The sequence below is a fragment of the Ctenocephalides felis genome, unplaced genomic scaffold, assembly GCF_003426905.1.
Source record: "Ctenocephalides felis isolate EL2017-DRISC unplaced genomic scaffold, ASM342690v1 CF-g0.4_SCAFFOLD_01170, whole genome shotgun sequence".
NCBI lineage: Eukaryota > Metazoa > Arthropoda > Insecta > Siphonaptera > Pulicidae > Ctenocephalides > Ctenocephalides felis.
In genome coordinates this window covers 56,796,547-56,821,335 of record NW_020537324.1, presented here as the reverse complement: position 1 = coordinate 56,821,335, position 24,789 = coordinate 56,796,547, and the positions used below count along the sequence as shown (strand labels likewise).

At 29.8% G+C, this 24,789-nt stretch overlaps 1 long non-coding RNA gene across 1 annotated transcript in view; it reads right to left on the bottom strand.

Moving 5' to 3' along the window:
• The window catches only part of LOC113367942, a 253,845-nt gene continuing 229,056 nt past the window's right edge, over positions 1–24,789 (bottom strand). The window contains exons 2-3 of the long non-coding RNA XR_003366315.1: positions 482–695; positions 1–313 (exon numbers count right to left, since the gene is read on the bottom strand). This is a non-coding gene — a long non-coding RNA (uncharacterized LOC113367942). The remainder of the gene's footprint in view (positions 314–481; positions 696–24,789) is intronic.

The window sequence follows — 24,789 nt, the reverse complement described above, 5'->3', positions numbered from 1 at the left end:
AGCAGTGTCTCAACATATCGCGGTTTCAAATATCTCTATGGCAGTTGTACCCTGCACATATGTAGGGATTGTCCTAATCTCATTACAAGCTTCACTGCTCTATGCACAGTATCAGTAGCATAGTGCAACAATACTCTATAAGTCTATATCCATTCTATCAGTCGAAGCGTTGTCCAGGGATCAGCACTGATTATAACGCCCTGGACTCGCCGAGAACAATTATTAACGTACGTGCTTTATGTCCATACTGGGGGGAGGATATTAGTCATTTACTCGTTTTGTCCGATTTGGAATTTTTTGAGAACTTGGATCACTGGAAAAGAAAGGTTTTTACAGTAGCTACTTGACTTTAATATTTGGATTAATAGCATTAGCTAAAAATAACAGCGTTATGACACGTAAATTGAAATGTAAGAAAATTTTATAAAATGCTAAAATCTAATTTGATAATCAATAATATTGGAAGTTTTAATATACCTACATGAAACTTGTTATACCCTGAATTAGTAGTCCGAATTTGCCTGCCTGGTTACTTTGTGTTCTCAAAAAAATTTATATTTGTAGAATTCTCACTGGTAATTGTAGTGTTACGTGCAAATTTCGTATCTTATAATTTCTTGCTATTGCATGTTCTATTTGTATTCCATTTTTTTCCGTAAACACTGATGATGGTATAAATTTGAATGTCAAAAAATCTGAAAGAAAATAACGATGCTTTAAAATCTTTGCCTGTTCTTTATTTGCGCCATAAGGTTTGAATCATAAATTCAAATAAAAATGACAAAAAAGATAAAAACTATCTATTGTAGTATTTACATACATAAATGCACATTATAAAATTACTAAAATCTTTTTGTATTAACTGTTTAATAATGTTATGATTTTAGACGTTTCAAAGTTCTGGTTAGTCTCCTCATAGGTCCATTATAATTGCATTATGCAATTCAAATAAGTATATTATTTAATTAAATATATTTCAAGCCTGAAAATGTCTTTTAAACATCGGTAAGTCAAATCTGTAAACTTTCAGTTAGGAATTATATTGAGTATGAAATTATTTCAGAAACGTTTATTTCGTAAACGTTTCGCCAATAAGTTACTCAATATAAACTTATTTAAATAAATTTGTGCAAAATTGTTGGTTGTTTCAGTTGCAGATATTTCTTAATTTAATAATTTTGATAAAAAAGTTTTATACCAGTTGGGGGGCTAAGAGCTTGCCGTACCAGTTTTTTTTGTATTAATATATCTTGAGGTCATCTGATTATATATTTGCAAAATAAAGATGTATAGAGACTACAGCTTTTCCTTTTCGAAATCAAGTAAAAATTATTTTATAGGTATTGTTCGTTATTTCACATCAAGATAACTATTTAAACAATTTATCTATCTTAAAAAACGCTACTATAAAAAAATATCAATCTCATAAAATTGTTATTATTAAAGATTGATAAATTTGAGAGAAGAAATAAGAAATTTAAAATAAGTCGATAGTAATAACGTAGCCTGACATTTTACGATAGTTGAATTTTTTATTAACTATATATAAAACACTAGAGAATGTTTACACTAACATGACGCATGATCTATCAGAGAATATATTTCTTACCATTAGAATAATTGGTACAAAATAAGTTGTACATTTAAAAATTATATTTAAAGTATAAAATTTTGTATATTTTTGAAAATTTTAAGCTTTTTTTCTGAAAATTTTAATGTTTGATATGTGTACCATTGGCCTGTAAAAATTAAAAATCTTGGTACGGAACTGAAAAAATTTAGAACAAAATTAGTACTTATATTTAAAATCTCTATAAAATAACAGATAATTTGATGAATATATGTCTAATGATCATTTTTGAACGCCAATTTTCTTTTCTTTGTACTTCCGAAACTGCTGCAACTGTCTTTCCAAAAATTAAAACATTTCTTCATTTTGTCAATACAAGCAAAATGTATTTCGAATCGTTCAAATCGGGCGCTCTTTTTTCTCAAAAACTAAAATACCGTTTTTGGCACTTTTTGCACCGTATCTTCGAAACGACTGGACCTGTCTTTGGCAAAAACTAATCATAACATCTTTCCATCAATCGGAATCGAATGTTTCTTGAATAATTCAAATCGGTCGATCCGTGCGCTCGAAATTGTGGACAAAAAATTGTATCCAAACATGAATACACACACACACCTATACATCAATTTTTTCTAAGGTATGCCAAAATCCTTTGAAACGTAAAAATAGACAAAAATTTTCATTTTAGATTTGTTTGCGATTACTATGACTTATCCTATGGGAAGTTGAAAATATTTTAATATTGTTTAAGATGCTAATGTAAAACACCTGTTACTACGTACCCCTATTAGGATAAGCACCTAGTTTCCCTATACATATACATACTGAGTAATGTCTATGCTCAAAATTTCTTGAATGTCAATCTTTAAATATTCTTCAACTGCAACTTGTCATTAACTAGTAATTCTTAACTTGTTATTAATTACATAATGTATGATAATTGTATGACAGTCGCACACGGTCTCACACTAACTCGTTGTATTATTGAACTATAGTCAATTTACCTGATCAACTTTCCTCCGTTACCCTGCATCATTTATTCTCAGTATTGTTTGAAATCAACCTATAAACAATATAAAAATCATGTTTCGTATAACATAATGTATAATCATAGTTGGCATTTCGTTCACTTTGCACTCTTTGCAGTGCTTCTAAATTCACACACACTTCATTCAGTCGCAATTAGCGGTCGTAAATCAAGCCCGACCAGGCACACACGTTCCCGTGTCAGCGCGAAAAGTGAAAACTGTCCGCGGAATTTCTTTTGGTTTCGTTTTGACATGACCACACGCGTTAACAACGACTGCACGGCGCACGGGAACTCGGGAAAGGATCGCTACGCAGGTAGGGCGACGGGCGACAGATCTTTAGCTATGCCAAAGGTTGATCGATGTTGAAGATCGTATTTATAACGAATGATCATTATTTGGATCATTAGATTCTGTAATTAAATTTGTATTAAAATTATTCTAAATCGACTTTCGACAATCGATTAGATTACTTATCAATTAGCTTAGCCCACGTATCAATTTCTCTAATTTAATGGAGGAATGCAACTGTGCATTTTTCCAAGCATTTAAAATCTTTAACATCTATAACTATACATACCCATTTTTTTACTTGATATAACACCATGTATGTATGTATGTATTTTTCGACCCACACGGCAGGGGTCTTTGGATCGAATTCTGTCAATGACTTAGAATTTATAAAAAAAAAATATGTGTAGTTAATTTGAAATTAAATAAAATTGTATTTGTAGTAGAAATTGAATAAAAATTAGGAAAAATAGGAATTACAGAATTCGAATAGCTGAATTATATCAAGAGTAAGAAGAACAAATATTAGAATTTGCTGATATTAAAAAGAAAAATAAAAAATGGAATGAAGATAGAAGTCGAATAGAATTATAAATTTGATATGAAAAAAAAACAAGGTTTGAAGCAATTAAGAAGAATATAAAATAGGTTATATTTATATTAAATATGATATAAAAATTAGTATAGAATGTAAATAAATAAAAATGCAGTGGCTAAATGCTCAGATTAAGCGAGGCCAAATATTTTTTAAAAATAAAAAATACATCCATATATATATACAAGGTGTTCCAGACCTTGACGTCAAGCCTAAAACGTGGTAATCGTATTGACCTTAATTTTCCTAAAAAAATTAGAAAAAAATTATCTCACGTTGTTTGGAAATTACGAGCTTTTCAGTGCAACCTAAAACTCTGGTAAACTTATGACTAATTTTTGGCTATTATTAATTAAGTTAAGTTAATTTTTACTAATTTTGTTCATTTAAACTTTGGAACCATAATCGTCAATAACATTTCTATGACCACAATCGACAACAATAACACAACTGCCCCTAGTTTTCAGGAAATAATATTTTTTGTTGGACTATGAATTTAAAATTTTAAAAATTAGTCGATTTTGAGAGGCCTTCCTGTAAAAAACAATGTACTAAAATGAATTTGCACGTTTCATCAAAAGTTGGCGCATTTAATCGGAACTGCAAAATAGTAAATTATTTAAAAATTTTACTATTGAAAATTGTTAGTATAAAAATAACTATTGGTGGATGGCATCGTGCCTCAAGGCAAATTGCTGGAACTTTCCGTAACGTAATGAAATATTCGAGAAGTATTAAATGCTTTCAAAGAAATTATTATTATTGCTGTAACTTTCATTACTCGTATTTTATACACGAAATATAAGAGCCTATTAATTGAACAATGACTTGCATATATGTTCACATTAAAAGTAAATATATATATATATATATAATATATATATATACACTAGCTGTCCCGACAAATGATGTTTATCCATAAAAAATATTTCTATGCGCGAACTTTAGATGAAACTTTCCAACAGACTTTATGTTAGTACATTTTTGAGAGTATTTCAAAGTCAAACGATTTTGACTTTTTTAAATTCATTCTGTAACAAATGGTCTTAATGCTAGAAAATTTGGGGTAATTGAGTCATTATTTTTGACTGTGGTGCTAGAAATTGAGAATAAAATGTCTAGAAACGTTATTTACAATTACGGTTCCAAAAATTATAAAAATTAATCACAATAACCAAAAAAGAGCACAGTTCGCCCAAAGCTCTAGGTTGTACTTATAAAAGATGACAATTTTCATACTACATGCAATTTTTTTGAACACCTTATATATTCGTGTTGACAATAGTTGAATTAGATCCTGGGCAATAGTTGGCAAATATTCGAGTATTTACCAAAATCACTGCAAAATACGTATAAGTATATATAAGACGTGGGCTTTGCATTCACTAGTTACGGGTTCGATCCCAACCTCGGCCAGCTCGATATCAAGCCGATTTTCAATTGAGATCATCAATGTCAAATACGTATTCAAATAGAAACAGACTTAGGAGTCACTGCTGGATAACAAATAAGAAGTCAAAAATACTGTTTACTTATAATATGTCACAACTTGCCTTAAGAAAAATTGCTATAAGTTCTCGTAATATAGACCGATTGTTAATCAAACTACATACATATGAATAACTATTAAACTGTTTTGTTTATAATTGGCATAGAACGTTTCAGTTAAATGATTTCCATGATTGCTAATCTGAATTCATAAATTCATAAAGTTTATATTTTGACAATAATTCTAAGTAGTTAAAAATGTGGCTGAAACGTTGAATATATAGTTAGAAATAATGTCTATAATAAGTATTATTTGTTATTTTTTTATTTGAAAAACGTTATCCAAAATATAAACTATAATAATTTATAATTATATGTCTTTATGATGAAATAATTCAAACTAGTGACCTAAAAACATCTAAAATATTCCACAAAGACTAGAAACAATGTAAAATTACAAAACAATCTAAAAATATGTATCAAAATTATTATTCCCATTCATTACATCCTCTTTTATCAAACACAGAATAAATATACAAATGGATCGCATTGTTATTAATACCGAAAATAACAGAGCGTGCAAAGCGTCAATAAAATCCATCCAAATCATAGAGAATTTCAAACAATAAAACAATGGAATCAAATTAATACATACAAATTAACACCATTGAAAGATGAAAAATTGTGCACGAAATAAAATAATTATCAAGTTTAAATGTATAACACGATTGTGTTATTATACATTTCCTGTTATGTGTTACCTGTGCCCGCACACAATTGAAATATGAAATGTATTAAAACACCTTTTGCATGACGAGTAGCTTTCGTTTCGTAAGAATTCAAGTATGAGCGTTGGTGTAAAAAACTACTTAGAATATAAATAATTGTTTATTTTAATTTAATTAAATATTCCCAAAATTAAGTTCTAATAATTGCCCGATATTTTTAACTACGTGTATAAGTTATAGTAATCGCAAAAAAATAAAAAATGAACATTTTTATATCTTTATGTTTCAATGGTTGCTGAACATTTTGGCATACCGTAGAAAAAATCGATGTATATGTGTGTATAAATGTATGTTTCAATACAATATTTTCCGTAATCTCGGGCACATCGATCAACCGATTTGAATGATTCAAAAAATATTCGATTCATACTTCATGGGAGACGTGCTGATTAGGTTTTTGGAAAAGGCAGGTCCAGCCCTTTTGAAGATACCGGACAAAAAGTGTCAAAATTGCTAATTCAACTTTTGAGGTAACGGAGTGATTTGAATGATTCAAAAAACATTTTAATTGTATTGACAAAATAAATTATTGATTTAATTTTTGGGAAGGTAGGTCCAGCTGTTTTGGAGATACAGAGCAAAATGTAAAAAAAATAATATTTGGCGGTCTTAAATGATTATTAGACATATGCACATTAAATTATTTAAATATCATTATCTAGATCTTTTATAAAGATTTTAAACATGAGCACTACTTTTATTACATTTTTTGGATTTCGTATCAAGACTTTTAATTTTCAAAGTTTACTAAAACTTTTAATTTTCAAAGTTTACTAAGTTTCAGAAAAAAAATTCAAAATTTTCAAAAATATACAAAGTTACAAATTTTAATTACAACTACTAACTAAAATTTTAATTTTAGTTTTATATTTAACAAATCACATTTTTGTTCTCCTTCGCCAGTAATACTACTTAATAATAATTTTTAGAACATTATTGCCATTTTGAAATATCAAGTTTATTAGAAAGAAGCAATACGAATGGGGCGAAAGGCATATAAACAAATATAGATAAATACCAGTTCTATTTTTTATTTTATTGTAAATGTTTTTATTTGAAAATTACCATATTAAGGTTGACAGCTTCGAGTGTCTATTAATTTATTTTAGGCATGAATTTATTTTAAACAACAATTTATTTTATTCAGAAATTTTTATATTTAATAAATCACTTCTGAAATATTGCTACTAATATTATCCATACCATACTATTAGACAACATATTATTAAACAAAAGTTTTAGCTAATTTGTATTCCATGTCTGTCCATGCCACTATAATTCGTGGACAATAATCCAAATGTAGAAATTTGAAAAGTTTACCTCAGATGCTGGTACATCGGTTATTGTACATGCACAAGCATAAACTGAATTCTAAAAATTGATGCCATTACTTTTAGTCAAACCAATATAAACATTTTAGAAAATAAAATTATTAAAAAAATACTAGAAGCGCCCAAGTTTGTCCCAAATTGACTAATTCACCAGGACTCCCTCATCAAAAATACTCAAAAAAATTAACCCTTTAGATTTAGTATATAACATATATTGTAAAGTTATTATTACTGTTCTGTAATTTTATCTCATCTATTTTCAAACCTAAAATGACTACCACTGGGTAGCATTTTAAAATCCTATATTTAAACATTTGCCACCAAAAATACTGTATGTCTTACCAGGCAGATTGAAATTATATGGAAATTAAAAAAAATCATGTTAACACTTATATTTTATTAACTCTCAATTATTAATAAACTAATTAGTTATTTTATTAGCTATTGTGATCATATTTACATGAAATTTGAGGTAAAAAAACTATTTTAATTAGAACCGTCCCCGATGAAAATTTTATTTTAAATAAATTATATTTAAATGATAGCTGCTTCTGTTAAAATCTTCTAAAATGAAAATCAACAATAAGATAATTTTTTGCCATAACTATACTACCCATTTTCGTTTATTCCTAATATACAATTTGGCAAATAACAGGCAATCACCTCAAACATTAAATAAAGAATAATGATTATGTTTTAATATTATGAAGTCTTATAAAAACTTTTAATTTAGAACTTCAGTATCATTTATTTTGATTCAACAACCATTATTATATATCCAAAGTCGCGGTTATATCAATTTATTATTAAAAGCATCACATTAAATTCAATTCGACTTTTTTCAATATCTTATTACATGTCATCGTACATCTAACTATAAGTACCTTTCCACAATCAAAACTAGTTTTAACTATTATAATATATTGATGTGGGGAGACATATAACAAGCAAACGTATGAGTAAATAATATTTCATCACTGGACAAATTTCGAATTTATCCATCTTATCGGTTAATCAGCGGTGTCGTATTAGTGATTATGTATTTAAGTACCCATATGACCGAACGCAATCCTTGTATTGTGAAGCACCGCATCGGCTGGGTATTTTGTTCTCTCCTGGTTCTCATTTTAATAAGATAGCTGGAAGAAATAATAGTAATATTTTTAAAAGAAATCTTCTAAAGAAATTCAACGACCACAGTGCCCAATAAGTGAACTTATTGACCAAAATAATTTTAAAAGTATAAAGCATCTGTTTATCATTTTATCACTTCAAAACTAGGATGATAGTTTGAGGTCTATCTTTCAATCATAATCGAATAGATAAATTGAATACAATTTTTAAATATCCTTTAATTCTGTATAGTATATAAGTTATAAATGCATTAATTACGATGAAACACATATTAAATTAATTTAAATATTTTTTCATATTTATCCAAGTATAGCATCAGTTGTGAGCACCATTTTGGCCAAGTTGCATTATCTTCCCGATATGTATAAATAATCGATTTATAGGCCGATTCTACAGCACAACAGACCAATGTTATGGCGAGGTCCTGTTACGCTACAACTTCCATACATTATGCTACTGAATCATACTGAATACTGTCAAAATGTCAAGTATTTGTTGTGTTCAGTCATTCAGTCATTTTACACTGCAACGGCACTCGTATGTTGTGAAGGTGGGTCAGAAAGACCCTGTTATCTAAGATAGTTTTTTTGACATTTATGCGGTTTCTAGATTAGGTTTTCTAACTGACAACCGAGAAAAACGCCTGAATGCAAAAACGTGGCTTTTATCAATATTTAGTAGGGAAAATCTTTCATAACACAGGTTTGCCATAACATTTGTCTGTTGTGCGGCAGAATCAGTCTATGATTTTTCTCTAATAAATGTATGATCTATCTGTTTACCTGCCTACTTGTTTACCTGTCTACACGTCTATTTATATACATCTCTACCTATATAACTGTCTATTTGCTTGCTTGCCTACCAATTTACCAATTAATCAGTTTACAAGTCTAAAATATTATGTAACTACATGACGCCCTTTGCACTTTTTTACCTGATTCTATGTCATCTGTCTTACTGTATAGCTACCTTAGTGTATAAATAATCTGTTTAATCATTTGTTTTATATATGATCTATGTGTCTACCTGTCCACTTGTATGCATGTCTACTTGTCTGCCAGTTTACCTATCTACTTGTCTACATGTCTACCTGTTTACATGTCCAGCTGCTTACCTGTCTACGAGTCCAACTGTTTAATTGTCTACCTATTTTACAGTCTACTAGTCCATTTTTTTCTAGTTTACCTCTCTATCAGTTTACCAATCTAACATTTTATCTGTTTTCATATCTCCTTTCTCACTTTTTTACCTGATTACCGCATAACATGTTTAACTGAATAGCTGCCTACCTGTCCACATGTCTACCAATTATATCTGCCAACATGCTTTTTTTCTTTCCTACTTGCCTACCTATTTATCTGTTTACCTTCCTACCGAAAATTATATTTGTATATGTTCAATAATAATGATTTTGCAAAATCATATTTGATTAATAAATATCAATTACTGCAAATTTTTTGCATCTCTAGAACTGCTGGACCTTTCTTTGAAACATGTAAAACACGTAAGCAATTCTTGATTTCGTCGACACATCATTCAAATATTTTTGAATGATTTTAATCGGATATTTGTATTAGTGTGTAATGGTTGCAACAATGCGATAATATAAATTTTAATAAATTCAATTGAATCAAAATAAGTTTAGATCAATTGAACTTAACAAACTAAACTATAATAATAACAGCAAAAGAATAGGTGGCATATTAATAGAAAGGAATATATCAAAGATCTAGTTTTCTCAGTTTTCAAAAATCTTAGAATCTCGATCTTAATTCTAAAATCCTACATCAGCTGTCGGTCTACTATCATTGTTTATTGGTACCAACATGAAGTATAGCGCGTACTGCCATCATGATATGATATGATACGATCTTATCCGCGGTGAGTTATTGCCTAGAATTACCATATTCATATATAGGCAGCCTAGGCACCGGCACGTCTGCGCCGCACGGATACCTAGATAGTAGATACATATAGTAGAAATGGATGCGCGGCAACTATTCTAATATATACTATTACATATTTACTTATTTATTCCTCATTTACTTATTATTAAGCAAACTATGATCAATATTGCAAATATTATTTCAGTTTCTTGTCGATCTTATTAATAACCAGATTATTAACCTTTAACGAACGAGCGCATTACCTAAAACTATATCCAGTAGGTCGACGGATTTTTAAGAAACTAAGGGCTTCATTTTCGAAGCGAGAAAAGTTACATAATTAATATCGCTTTGGGATTCGTCTTATTGCTTGTTGAGCAATATTCAAATTTGTTTTCTAACTGCATTATGCCCATAATGAAAATTATGGAAAGGAAAGCCCGAAATTCTTCTTGGTACGTCATGTCGTCTGCATGACGGCATTCAATTATTTTAGAATATTTAAATCTCATTCATTAAACCTCGTTCGTTAAAGATCAATAATCAAATTTTTGAATTGTTTTTGAACAACAATCATCAAAACGTAAAAATCATATGAGCTTTTGTATGTGGTGATCTTATAAGGAGAACCTGCGCGTTTTTCCAAATACTTATCGATATCACTACTGCTTGATATCAGGCTGTCCAAGATGGACATAAAACCAAGTCTTACTATAGAGCTTCATAAAAGGCCCGGAACCAAAGTGAAAGGAAAATCTGCATTTTGAAATTGATTGAGATCTAAAAATAAAGCTACTTCTATTTCTAATTTGGATTTACATTATCAAAACAAATCAATTCCCAATTTTCAATTTATTTTAATTGTAAGAACAATAATGTTCTATACGAAAAATATAATATGTGTTTAAAAATAATTGAAAAAGTGTGAATAGTTGTACATAATTCAAAGAACCAAGCTAGCTACTCAAGTACCAATTTATAGTTTTTTTTTTAATATTTTAATTTATTTTTATTAATCAAAATTAAGATAATCTTAGAAGTGAAAAATAGAAGGATGCAAAAAATAAGAATTTAACATACAATCAAATATAAAATAAATAAAAAAAATAATACAAGTAATAATTCTTTTATAAATCGAGATATGTATTCTGTGTAATATTAAACATTAAATAATTTAAGAAGTTTTGGATTGTTTGTGGCGAAATTAGAAAAACCACGGTCTTGCAACCACAAGGTTTGTAATCCAAATCCGTGCCAAGACAACCTGATATCAAGCAGTAGTGATATACATTTACACTTGGAAATATTGATCAAAATATGTTTCCAAGTCGAATAACCCTCCTAGGCATTGCCGAATAAAATATAATTAAATCAGAAGTGCTATTTAAATAAATACGAGTACAACAACTAGCAGGACAATCATTGGGTTGCCTTTTAAAAAATATTTTTAAATAAGCAAAAAAAATAATGTCTTTATATGATGATAAGATTGTAATTCATGTGATTTTTAACTTCACGTCAGACAAGTTATAGTAATCGCAAAAAAAGAAAACGTTTTTTTTTTATTTTTCTTTGCATTTCAAAGGCTTCAGAACATTTTGACATGCTTTAGAAAAAATTGATATATGTGCGAGTGTGTGTTAAAAAAAGTCAATTATTTTCAAAATTTCAAAATTCTCAGAATTCTATTTTTTTAAGTTTTGAAAATAGATCAAATTTTTTTTAAACATTTTAAATTTTAAATTTTTGGTACGGAAAGTTGCAGCGCAATTTTCCTTAATTAAGGCACGATGCCCACAATTTCTATATATTAATTAACCACACTCCTTTTCATGTTCACATTATATTAAATATGTATATTCAATATTGATGTGCGCAGCCCACGAAATACCATTCACATTTGAGATCTATACTACTATTAAAATTTATAATAATGCTGCCAGATATCGAGCATTGCCGATGTTGGGAACAAATCAGGGACTACGCCACCGCGTACTCATATAGAAATTAATAAAATAACAGTTTTGGTGTAGCACAGATTTTACTGTTTTCGTAGTTACAAGTATTAAAATAGTGTTTTCACAAGCGTATTTGATTAATAATAATTTTGAGTTTATTAGATATTAACATCCAACACATCCGACTGCAATAACGGTGTCAGAGTCATTATAAACTTTTCAATCTGCAATCTGTGTTGATTCATTTGAATTTGAATTTTCCCAGTTTTCAATTCAATCAAAATCATTCCCGAATGCTTTTCTGCAGGATTACATACAATCGTTTGAGCTGAAACATAATTTACGGCATCGTTTTATTACCACCTATTCCATAGCGCAAAGAGCTATGGAAGGCGCGTTCCACCGCGGCCGATCTCGATTCAGTTTATGGAGATTACGAAATAACGTCCCTTTGTCTCTGTAATTCTCCGAATCTCTGGCGGGCGAACGTACCGAATGCAAATGGAAAGGGCAGATATTGTTCGTACGCGATATTGTTCCATTAATTCGTCATTGTTTCTATAGCAGTCGTGTGTCTTTTGGGGTATTAATATAATCATACAGCTTCCGCCCTATTCACCTCTTCCAAATCCAGAAGGCCAACGCAGTAGACGGAGAGCTGGATATAAATTATGTTGTAGTTAATGATTCTTTTAGATTTGTTTTATCAATCAGAAATTAATAGTCCTAAATCTTCTTCACTACGTGGCTTCATATATGGCACGCAAACCGTTGATCTATCTCCTTAAAATGAATTTTCTGTTTGCTTAACCTTAATACTGGTGAATTTTCATTGCATGCAGTATTGAAATGTTGCTATCTATATATCCAAATTTAAACCGATGTCTTTACGGCTGTCTGTGGTATCAATCCTGGGACTTCTGATTGGAAGCCCATAGCTCTACGCACTAATCTACTACGTTCACTTCTTTTAGATAAATACATATCTTTTATTAAGTTCATCTCCAGGATTTTTGTAGGAATTGGTGACATTTAAAATTTTGAAAAAAAATTGAACATTGAATTAAAACATTATTTTCCAAATTATTTTTTTTCCGAATTATTTTGTCAAAAAAGTAGAAAGTTTTCAGAATCATTCAAATCGGATGCTTAGTTCTTTCAAAAACAGCAATTGTGTGTACATTTAGCTCTGTATCTTTGAAATGGCTGGATCTGCTTTTGCCAAAAGCTAATCACCTCTTCTCCCAATCATTGCAAATTGAATGTTTTTTTGGTCATTCATATCGGATATCGGATTTCTATTTTCGGTTGGACCTGCCTTTGTCAAACACTAATCAGCACATCTCCTTATGAATAGAAATCGAAACCATTCGATTCGGTTGAATGTTAAGAAACTTCTGAAACGTGAAGATATGCAAAAATTTTCATTTTCGATTATCGGCCCATGACTATAACTTACCCTACGGGAAGCTAATAAATGAGTAATTCATCATTGAAGAAAAGTGTTATTTTTTGCTGTTTTTCAAAATATGACATCTGGTTCTTTTTACTCCATAGGTGGGGTAAAATGAAACGGCCAGGGGGCAAACAGGTCCAATGTCTTACTTCTTCAATCTTCAATCAATGCAAAATATAAATTCCTTGGGCACATTTTTACAAAGATAACACTGTATATAACCCTGATCTGGTATTTCGTCAAAAATATTTATCGGCAGAGTTGGATTAACTATTTATTTAATTTAATGTTTGTAAAATTGATTTTTAACAAATTTTACAGTCTTATTTACTGTTTGTCATTGTTTACACCTTAATCAGGGTAAAAGTTTAGTTGGCCCTTTTTACCCCACCCACATGCAATCTAATATAGAGGTTATGTAAAACAAATCTGTTGAATCTAACTTAAAGTTAACAATACATCTTATAAAACGTATACTTAAAAATTATATTAAGGACTCATAAACTAAACAACTGATAACGTAAGAAAATACTTTTGTTAAACATTTTCGAACACAATCCTTTATCTCCTGATAGCGAGGTTGCTTGATTCTAGACAATGGCTGATTACATTTGTTTTTACCTCTACTTTCAAATATTGCAGTTAAAATATTGTTATCTTTACTTGTTTTTGAGATATTGGTGGTGATTTTTTACACGTAGAACTTTAAGCCACGCCTACTCTATTGTACAATTTTAGATAATCATTCTGTAGAAACCATAATATTATAATTGTGGTGATTACCAGAAGACCATGCAGATTCTTGGAGTCCTACTTATTTACTGTTACAGAAATCGTAAAAGTATCTGAAAAAAAATATTTTGATATAACCTGGTTTGAAGACCATATAATTATTTCAGCATACATTTAAAAAGGGATGTACGTGTATAAGTATGCGTGAAACTGCCATTATTTAAAAAGAAGGAAAACTGATTTGGATGGTACTAAAATTGCATGCAAATTGAAATTTTTATTGGAATGCATTGAATTCATTGATTTTTGATTGAGATCCAACCATTTCTAATTCTGAAATTGGCTTCCTTCTATCGCAAAATGAGTAGGTACTCACTGAAATTTCTAATAATAGGTATATTCCAGCGGCTCTCCGTCGATTCAACCCTTCGAACGAAAGCGAAACAGAGTCGTTTAGTACGCTACAGTAACGGAGTCGATGCCAATTTTGGTCCTTTGAACTCCCCGTACGCGGCGCATACTTATTATCAGATTATCTGAAATCATTCTAGCGTTCTGATATGCCCGCATTGTTGTATAACGGAAAATATGTTTCGTTCTCGAGCCGAATAAATAAAGTTGAAAACAGTACATCGAGTGCTTTTGCGAAATTTCGCGAACAAAGCGAACGAAAAGTATGATTGGAACACGCACGCGTTTGAACGAGTTAGTCATAAATATCTCTAGACCTTTGACTATACACTATTTAATGGAATGGTACTTTGTATTGCAAAATATAAAAAATTTCATATAAACGGACACGTTTTTATATAAGTCTAGGAACAAATGGATTCTAATCGATGGGTTGCGATTCTAGTCAATCAATTTCATCATTTTCGTGATTTGAATTATATTTGTAATTTTAAGTTTGTTTTAGTTAGAATAAATTTTTACTAAATAGTTTATTAGGCTTTTGTGATTTTTTTGTTATATTGAACTATTCTTTCTCTTTCTCTTTCATATTTTATCTTAGTTAAGTAAGATTTTTCTTTATATTTGTTAATCTTCACCCTAGAAGGACCTACAACCACATGTCACAACCGTACCCAACGCATACTTTTGGAAATAAATCATCGTTATGACTGAGCTAAATTATCTATGCAAATACTAATTACTGGTAATTAACTACTAATGATCAACTTACAAGAAAATAATAAAGTGATAAATCTGTTTATAAGAAAGTCTGGATAACCTGAGATCATGTAGTAGTGATATCAATTTTCACTTAAAATAGGTCAAAAATATGTTTCCAATAGAAAATAGACCATTTTGGTGCACTGCGGTATGAAATGGCAATGGGAAATCTATCACACTATTATTCCCTGAGTCGAGTTGGAGTTTAACTCAGCTCACGGATCTACCTTAGGGCAAAACTACCCATTATTTATTTATTAATGAATATTTAAATTTATAAACCTGAAAAATGTAAAGTGATCAACTTTATGTATACTAAACATAGCATAGCATGTTGTATTATGCAGGTAAATATTACAAATTAGGCATTGTATTCTAATTAAAACTTATTCCACTCTTAATTTAATACAACTCAGCTATTCGAATTCATTATTAAAATTAACAGACTGAATGCAGACATGTTCAAACAAACATACTATATCTTTCTCCCTTTGGATCATATCTCAAAATAAGTATAGTTTGGCTGTTTGTCACTACTCTGGCACAACCATACCAAGCCTCCCCTATTACTATTTTACAAAATCTTTTGATAATTCGATATATAATTTTTTATGACCATATTATTAAATTTAGTATATAGCTTAAGTATGTCATTTCATGTCAATAATCTTTTTTTAACGAAATTTATTAGTTTTGCATTTACATAACTATAACTTGCTTATCTATAATATTATTTTAAAATGTTATACTGTCAAAATATAATAGTGCAAAATGTATGTTATAGTTACGATTTTTTAGTAGTCTATGTGTATGATGGAAATATGTAGTTGGGATGGGAACTCAATGTCTTATGTTAATTAAAAGAAAGGTTATATCTGTAAAATCCAATTTCAATTTTATCTATAATCAAGTTTAATTTTTATCTAGAAATGCAATATTGAAACAGTTTTTTTTATATTTGTTTTATAATTGAAATCAATTAATTTTCTTATAATTTATTAAATACATTTGATATTATTATTTATTTTTCGTTCAATGTATTTGTGATTTAACAAATTAAAATCCGACAAAAGGAGCTTTTATAGTGATTTTCGTTTAGCACGGTTTTCCATATAAAACTGAATTTTTCGAGATGTACGTTTTTTTTTCTGGAACGTATCTATCGTGTAAACCGGGGGATAAGTATATATATATATATATATATATATATATATATATATACACATACATACATATATATTTATATCCCTATGTATATATTTATAAACCTAGGTATAAATTTGCAATCTAATGTTTATTTGCAATGTAAGTATGTCGAAACCGCGTGTTGGCTAACACCATATCTAGTATTTCTTGGCTTAATTTTTCCTGTCTTTCTTTCTTGGCTTAGACGTAGTAAAAGCCTTCTAGTCTATTTTTATATACATGTTGGCATGCTATTCTTTACACTTTACTTCTTAGACGATAGGACTATTGCAATCCCTATTAATCTTATAAAAAGTAATACATTCTGAAGACAAATGATTATGCATAATACCCATCCCTCAATCAACGCATCCACATGTATGTATATTTCCTCTTATGAAATATGATAATACTGAGTAACGCGTGCAATCGCACCAGGTACGTCAAAAGCTCCGGGCCGAGAAAGGTGAATCCATAAAAGCTCATAACGCGGCACGCGTGCGGCGCCGCCCTCGCTCTCTGCTGTTACCGGGCCTAACGAATCGTTATTAATTATGAGGATTAAATGTTCCCCTGTCATATGAGACACTGCGACCCGCAATATAATGGAGCAATTTGCCGACGAAGAGAATTATGTTATTATGTTCGCCCGTCACTATAAACGCTTCCGGGGAGACCTTCGGGATGGATACTCGTACTCACACCTCGGGAGATTCCTTTATATGTCATAATTGTAGAAAAATAACATCGAAGATTTTTTCAAATATAGGTGTTTTCAAATGATTGAATTAAATTGAATGATTTTTTATTTAATCAGACATTTTTATTATATTGGCCATGAAGACAGCGATCTTCATGGCATTGAGCTTAGCTACCCCGAGGTGGGGGCAGCGCAGAGCTTATATTTTACTTAAAAACGAAAGTCTGCGTGGTAGCATGAATAATAAATAAGGACATGATATATACATAAAATCTTGAAAACAACTACAATTTAGTGACAATAAATTTGTGTTCGAGTCAGTGTTTAATACAGTCTACAGTTACAGAGGTTCTAACAATCTGAGTCATCTAAAGAGGATCCTGAACACGTTCTTTTCGAATTGGTTTTCATGATAATATAAAGAAAGGGATACTGGGTACAGTTGTGCCAGCATACGGTAGTGACAGTCGTCATAACATCTAAGCTTATGAGATAGGACCCAAAGGGAGAAAGATGATGTAAGATTGTTCGAAAAAGTTACCATTATTGCTTTCAGTTAGTGCCTTAAAATAATATGATCTGCTGACCGTATTGCTTCTTAAAGAGTCAAAACTAAGTTTTCATCTTCGAATTCTTTCAATAATAACTGATAATTGTAGACAGACAATTGTATGTTATTTTGCTGTATGTTGAATATTAGTAGTTATTTTCCAGCAATTAATTTTTGCTTAGGTAATTTTGTTCAGTCATAATGATGATTTGTTTCCAAAAGTGTGCGTTTGGTACGATTATGACAATTTGTTTGGGTACGGTGTAAGATGTATTTTTCATCCCTTTCGGAAGAAGATAAACATATAAAAAATCTAACTTAACTAAAACAAAATACGAAAGATAAAAGAAATTATTATCAATCAATTTTAGTATAATTAGTATATTACCAAAATTATTGCTGATCAAAAAAATGTGGCACAACCGTACCCAGTATCTTCTACTCCTAAGCCATTCAAAATACATTAAGTAAATAATTGTCGTCATCAAATTAATATATCTTATTTATAAAAATAGAGCTCGGTATTATGTTAGGTATCCTAAAGCTCTAAAACGGCTGAACGGATTTGGCCAGTCTTAGTCTTGGCATATTCGTGCTAATCCAGAGGTTGTGGGAAAGGTGAGGTATTATTTCAAAACCGCGTAGAAACTTTACATTTTTAATTTAAAATTAATTAATTGCCAGCGGCTCATACGTCAAATGTCGAATGGTTTCATGTTCAATTAAATTTAAAAGGGTATTTTAGATGGATATTATTTAATTATACTAAGTAACTTTATTTGTAGTTTTAATTATTCACAAAAATATTAATAAACGTTGCAAGTGTAATTAGAAACTCAGAATACACTTCTGAGCTTTATGGCTCTCTTTTCTTGCAAACCATTTTTTTTTCTAATATTTCCTTTCTAAAACAACGTTTACCGGGTAAACTAGTTATCATGAAATAGTAGATGATACCAAACATAATACATAAACAAATCAAATTGAAATTTGAATTAGAAACAATATTTCTGCAACTATCAGACTTTTTATACCTGCGCTTGCTGACATGCATATGTGTATAAAAAAATCCGTTTATCGACATTATTTCCAGTTACTCTTTGTTTACTACAAATTTTGAACTGTTACAAGATCAATTACTATTTGTTTTACGACAAATTAGATAAACGTGAACCTGTAATTCAAGAGCAATTTCCACAAGCTGGCAGTGCAATCAAAATTTCTTGTATTGCAAGAAACTCGTCGAGTTACTAAACTATGGCTGATATTTGTTATCATCATAAAAGATCTGTTATTGCATACGAAGTAGTCTTATTAGCATTAAATTTCATTCTGCATATTACACGTGGATATAGGTATAAGTAAATTTAACATGTAAGCTACGATTTCTGTTTACAAAAGACTCTATTGTTCGTTTCTTATTATTAGTCTGATATATTCATGCATTGCGATTGTAGTTTCATTATCTGATAATATGCAAATTTCAACTCACTGATCTTTCGAAAGCAAATTTATTTACATTCGAAACCTTTTTGATGATGAGTTTTCATCAAGTTGTTTTGCAGTTGTAACAATCAATTTTCGATTCTACCGTGAACTCGATAAATTTAATGCAATACGACTTCATGTGGATATTTTTATTATGGTATTGAATTATATGCTGATGTCGGTGATTAATATAGTTATATTTTTATTTAGACTGTAATTAAATTACAAGATTAATAACAGTGATTTAAACCATAAAATTGCTAGGTGTGCGTGGCATGTTGCTTCGAGTCAGGTGGCATGTACACAATACGTGTCAATGATGAATTGAAATTTAGCTATTTAGATAAAAAAATAAGCAGAATCAGATCATTCCAAGTTCCTTCATCATTATGTAATATGTACTTTTAGGCTAAGAACGTGACATATGACATTTAATCAATCGGGAGTGTTCCACGATTGTCGGTAACGCTCGTTCTCCCAGTGACATCACAGTCTTCTTCTATCATTTGACTATCTTTTAATCGACAACTTATAAGGACTACCAGTCCATGTAGTGTGAGGTCTATGCATGCATAAAATTAAAAAAATAATGTATCTGTCAAACAATGTTATTATTTTTTTTTTCACTTTTATTTCCATGGTTACTATATTGTTTTAATTAATTACCACTATTATATTTCTTTTGACAAACTCTATCAACACTATCTATTGGATTTATCAAAACACTCGAATAGAAGCAGTTTAGTGACACAACACATACAGAAGATTTAGGATATATTATATGTATTTTATATCTGCAGTCGTACATTTGCTGATTTTTACAACCCCTTCATCTCTTCGTCGGGGTTATATGTAATTAGAATTAAATTTTAATAAACACACAAAGATCAAAACCAAAGGCTGTCGTTCATTTTCAGCAAGTCTCCCTTTTCTGACACCATATGAATTATTTAACCCTTTCAATCGGTGCTATACACAGCATCCACTTTTATTACTTTGGATGAGATGAGATACAGAAGCAATTTCGCTCGCAACAAAATATATGTGAATATGCCTATGTGAAGGATCATATGAGTTTCCTGAAACTTTGTGGGCGAAATAATTTCAGTGTTTATCAACCCATGTCAATAAAATGATGGGACTTGGGTTGATTTGATTTTTTCTTTATTTTACATGTGTAGTACAAAATATAAACGAAATATATAGAATATTGCGCATTTATTTGCATTCTTCCTAATTTTAGAGTTCAGTTTTATTTTGAATTAATTCAAGTAATAATTTAGGACATCTGTTACCTATGTATAGATGGCGCTATTCTATTGTTTGATGCATAAGTAATAAAAAGCGTATATAATGTTAATGACAGTAGTAGTGAATAAAGAGATCATATATAGAGGCAATGTGTGTTAATAGAGACGGCCAGACCTGACATATCAAATAATATTATGCATTAATTTTAAAGATATTACATGGAATGCTAGTCCTGCTAACTGTTAATCCTCATATATTTTCCATTTCATAAAGTGTATCGAAATAGAAGGGGACTGAAACGTCACTTAGTGAACGAGCGTTGCCGACAATCGTGGAACATTCCCGATTGATTAAATGCATAGACATTACACTACATGGACTGCTAGTCCTCATATGTTTTATAGTGCTCAAACATAGATGGGTATGTGACGTCACATGTCTGAGCGAACATTGCCGATGACAATTGCGGACTCTCCCAATTGATCAAATGTCATACGTAAATAAAATAAACTTTTGTTAGTATGCTTTGTTATATTATATTGTTTAAAAAACTACAAATGATTTTAGTTTGCTTTTCCATGACTCGTATTCTACATGTTACAACTTCGAAATTCCTGGAATCTGACTGATTTATTAAGAACAATATCTCAAATCAAATATAATTCATTATTATGTTCTGGTTTGGACAAAAAATATACTAAACGAATATGCGAATTTAATTATATCATGCAGAATAACATTAATTCACAGTCATAAATCCGAATTGATTTAAGGCACCGAGACAAGGCTATCGAAAGACATGAACAATACAAATAATTATTATCAACGGCTTGTTAATGATTAAGAAATTAAATTATTAACGATTTTATTTAACCTTCGCATTTGGAACTGGCAATTAAGTTATTGCGATATAATTTATTTGCCAAACTCTAAAAATATAATTCTTGGTACGTGATGAGTGACCAATTTTGCAGTTTTATTATACATATGCAATAAAATGTTGACTTCGATTTATATATGAATAATAAATATTTAGCTGAATTGAAAGTGAATGTATTTAATTTAAATATTAATGAGTCATAAATTTTTTTTAAGTCAATATCCATGAAAAATTATATTAGGTTATTTAAATAATATACTTGTTTACTAAAGTAAATCCTGAAACTTATTCCACAAACCATTTTGAATGAATATTTTTAAAATATTATTTAGAAAGATTTAAGATTTTTTTTCGAATATAAAAGTTTTGATTATAATGAATTGAAATCGTATATACCTTACATCAATTACAGCTCTTCCACTTAAATAAGAAAAAGTTAATTTATCCAATGATAATTCATATTTTCGACCAACTAGTTAGAATATCTAGTCGCTAGTTAAAATAAATTTTAATCAATTTAAATTACGCTATTTAATCAAATTATCTAATAATCAATAGTAATATGTAGCCCATGGTAATGAAAAGAAACACTTTTTTGGGCAAAATATTTGAAAATAGTTGTGTGAAATTATAACTCCAGTGGTGTGTCCATATTGTTCATAATTTTTAAATAATTATTTTTAATACATATAGTTTTCATAATAAAAGGAACATTTTTATTTATGTCTCACGTAGATAATTAATTAATTTTTCAATATACTTTAATCACAATTGCATTATATGATAGGATTATTGTCAGATTTCTTGAACTGATGCTTATGATGACACTGTTCTATGCTTTTGCCTGTATCGTGTAAAATTCGGCAAAAGCAATTATAAATTTACAATCACATTTGTTTCCTCTAAATTTCATTAAAAATGCTAACTTATGAATTCACGGTACAAAAATCAAAGTGTTGCATTAATCTGTTTCTGCAAGTGGTGATTCATATAATAAAACCGTGTCTATTGCGAGAGGGAAAGCCTCGAGGAAAAGCCGTTTAAATCACAGAAGGACAAATCTTCATGAAATAAATAAAGCAAAAGAATCTTAGGGTATAATTATTTCAGAAACGAGTTATTGCGAATTTTTATCTTTGATTACTTGATCACCATTCATTATAGAAGTTACTTATCAAATTCGTTTAGTTGAATTGTTTCTGTTTAGATATTTTGTTTAGAGACGTGACTAAATTTTATAAAAAATATGTTTCAATTACATTATTTTTCTTGGTATGCTTTTATATTTCACTTGATGAAATATTAATATATAACTAGGTGTCAGTGGCATTTTGCCTCAAAAGTTTCTAAAATTTTATGATATGCGCAAATAATTTACCTCGTCGAAAAGTTTTGGGATTTAACAAGTTTTAAAATTGTAACAAAGTTTTGAAATCGCGATGCTAAAACTTTGACGAATGATATAATTAAACCTATTAAACCACAATTTCTCATTTTTCACAAGTCAACGGCTTCTCATAAAACTAAAATATTTTAGTATGTTTGTTTAGAATCATGATCGAATTTTACGTTTGATCTCTATCACAAATTAATGAACTTGAGACCCAAATAATATCTTTCAAAGATGAGGAAAGAAATTATAAAGATTTTTAAGTTTTCAAAATCAATTCTAATTTTTGTGCAAAAAACGCCAACAAATTATTTTGCACTTAACTGCCAATTCTAATGAAACAGCTTGACCGATCATCTCGAAAGACTAAGCAAAGCTTATCGATGATGCGAATTTTAAAATTTCTGAAATCAGGACAGTTACATACTTTTTTACCAATTTTGATGTCAAGTGAAGCAGAATGACTTGGAACGTTGAGAAAAACCAGATATACTAATACGAATTTTGTAGTAAAAATATAAATTCCTTCTAGAAGTTAGTAATATTTAAATTACAACTTGGATTCTTTCATAATGAGAAAACATGGTCTAATAATGATGAGTCGAATTGCCCCAATGAAAAACAAAAAAAAATTATATCTTAAAAGTGCAAAAAAACAAAGTAATAAAAATTAAAGTAGAGACTTTTGGTTTTTAAAATCTGCTGAAATCTAAATTAATAAAAGTATAAAAGATATACTTTAGTTATAAATTATGAGAAAACTCTCTAATTGATTCAAATCTAGATACTATCAAATTGATCCAAGGACCATCCCTTGTCCACCACATCATCCCTAAAACCCTTTCTGCACCCGTTTACACAGCGCCCAGCAATATGCGTGAAGTCGTTTTGTTTTCGTGTCTGTACATAGTACACGTGCTGACTGTTATTTCAGTCGCTGAGCAAATAATACGGGACGAATATTGATTTGAAATTAATTTTTTCCCGAATACCATAAAGCAGGGTGTTGACTGCTGATAGATACGTTATGACTTGACAAAATTTAAATGACACGAATTTTAGAGATCTATGAGATTTTATGTGTAATTTAGTGCTCCAGGAAACAAATATTGAAGTAACATATGTTTCATGGAGCATATAAAATAAAATTCTTGTTATAAGGTGTGTATATATAGAGTAAGACAAAAGTCCAATTGGACTCTTAGCAATTGCACTGTGAAAACCGAACCAACCAGCAAAATTCCCAGCTAATTCGTCACTGTAAAAATGTTTTTTTTTTGCTGTTTTTAACAAAATTGTCATCTGCTCCTTTTCACCCCATTAGCGATGTTTTAAGAAATAATACTTAGAATTAAAGCAATCCAAAATATAATTTTTTACAAAGATGACACTGCATGTGACCTTGATCTGGTATTTTGTCAAAAATATTCATCCGCAGAGTTTGAATAAATTCTTGCTCAATTCATCTCTTATTTGTCATTTGCGTGAGAATGCTCAATTAATATACTTTTTAACTTCCCCTATCTTTACGATCCAGGGGATTCTGAATATTTTGGCATACTTTAGAAAAAATTGATGTATGTGTGTGTGTGCGGATACAATTTTTTGTCGACGATTTCGGGAACACGGTTTTACCGATTTCAATTATGCAAAAAACATTATATTTCTATTGATAAAGAGACGTGCTTATTAGTTTTTGGTTAAAGCAGATGCAGATGCAGCCAGGTGATTCAGTTTTTGAGAGAATGGAGCTTACGGTTTCAATAATTCAAAAAAAAAATATGTACTTGTATCGACAAGATGAAGAAGTGATCAAATTTTTGGAGAGGCAAGTCTCGGAAATCTAGAAAAAAAAGTAAAAAAATGCTATTTAGCGGTCAAAAATAATAATCATTAAACATATGCACATCAA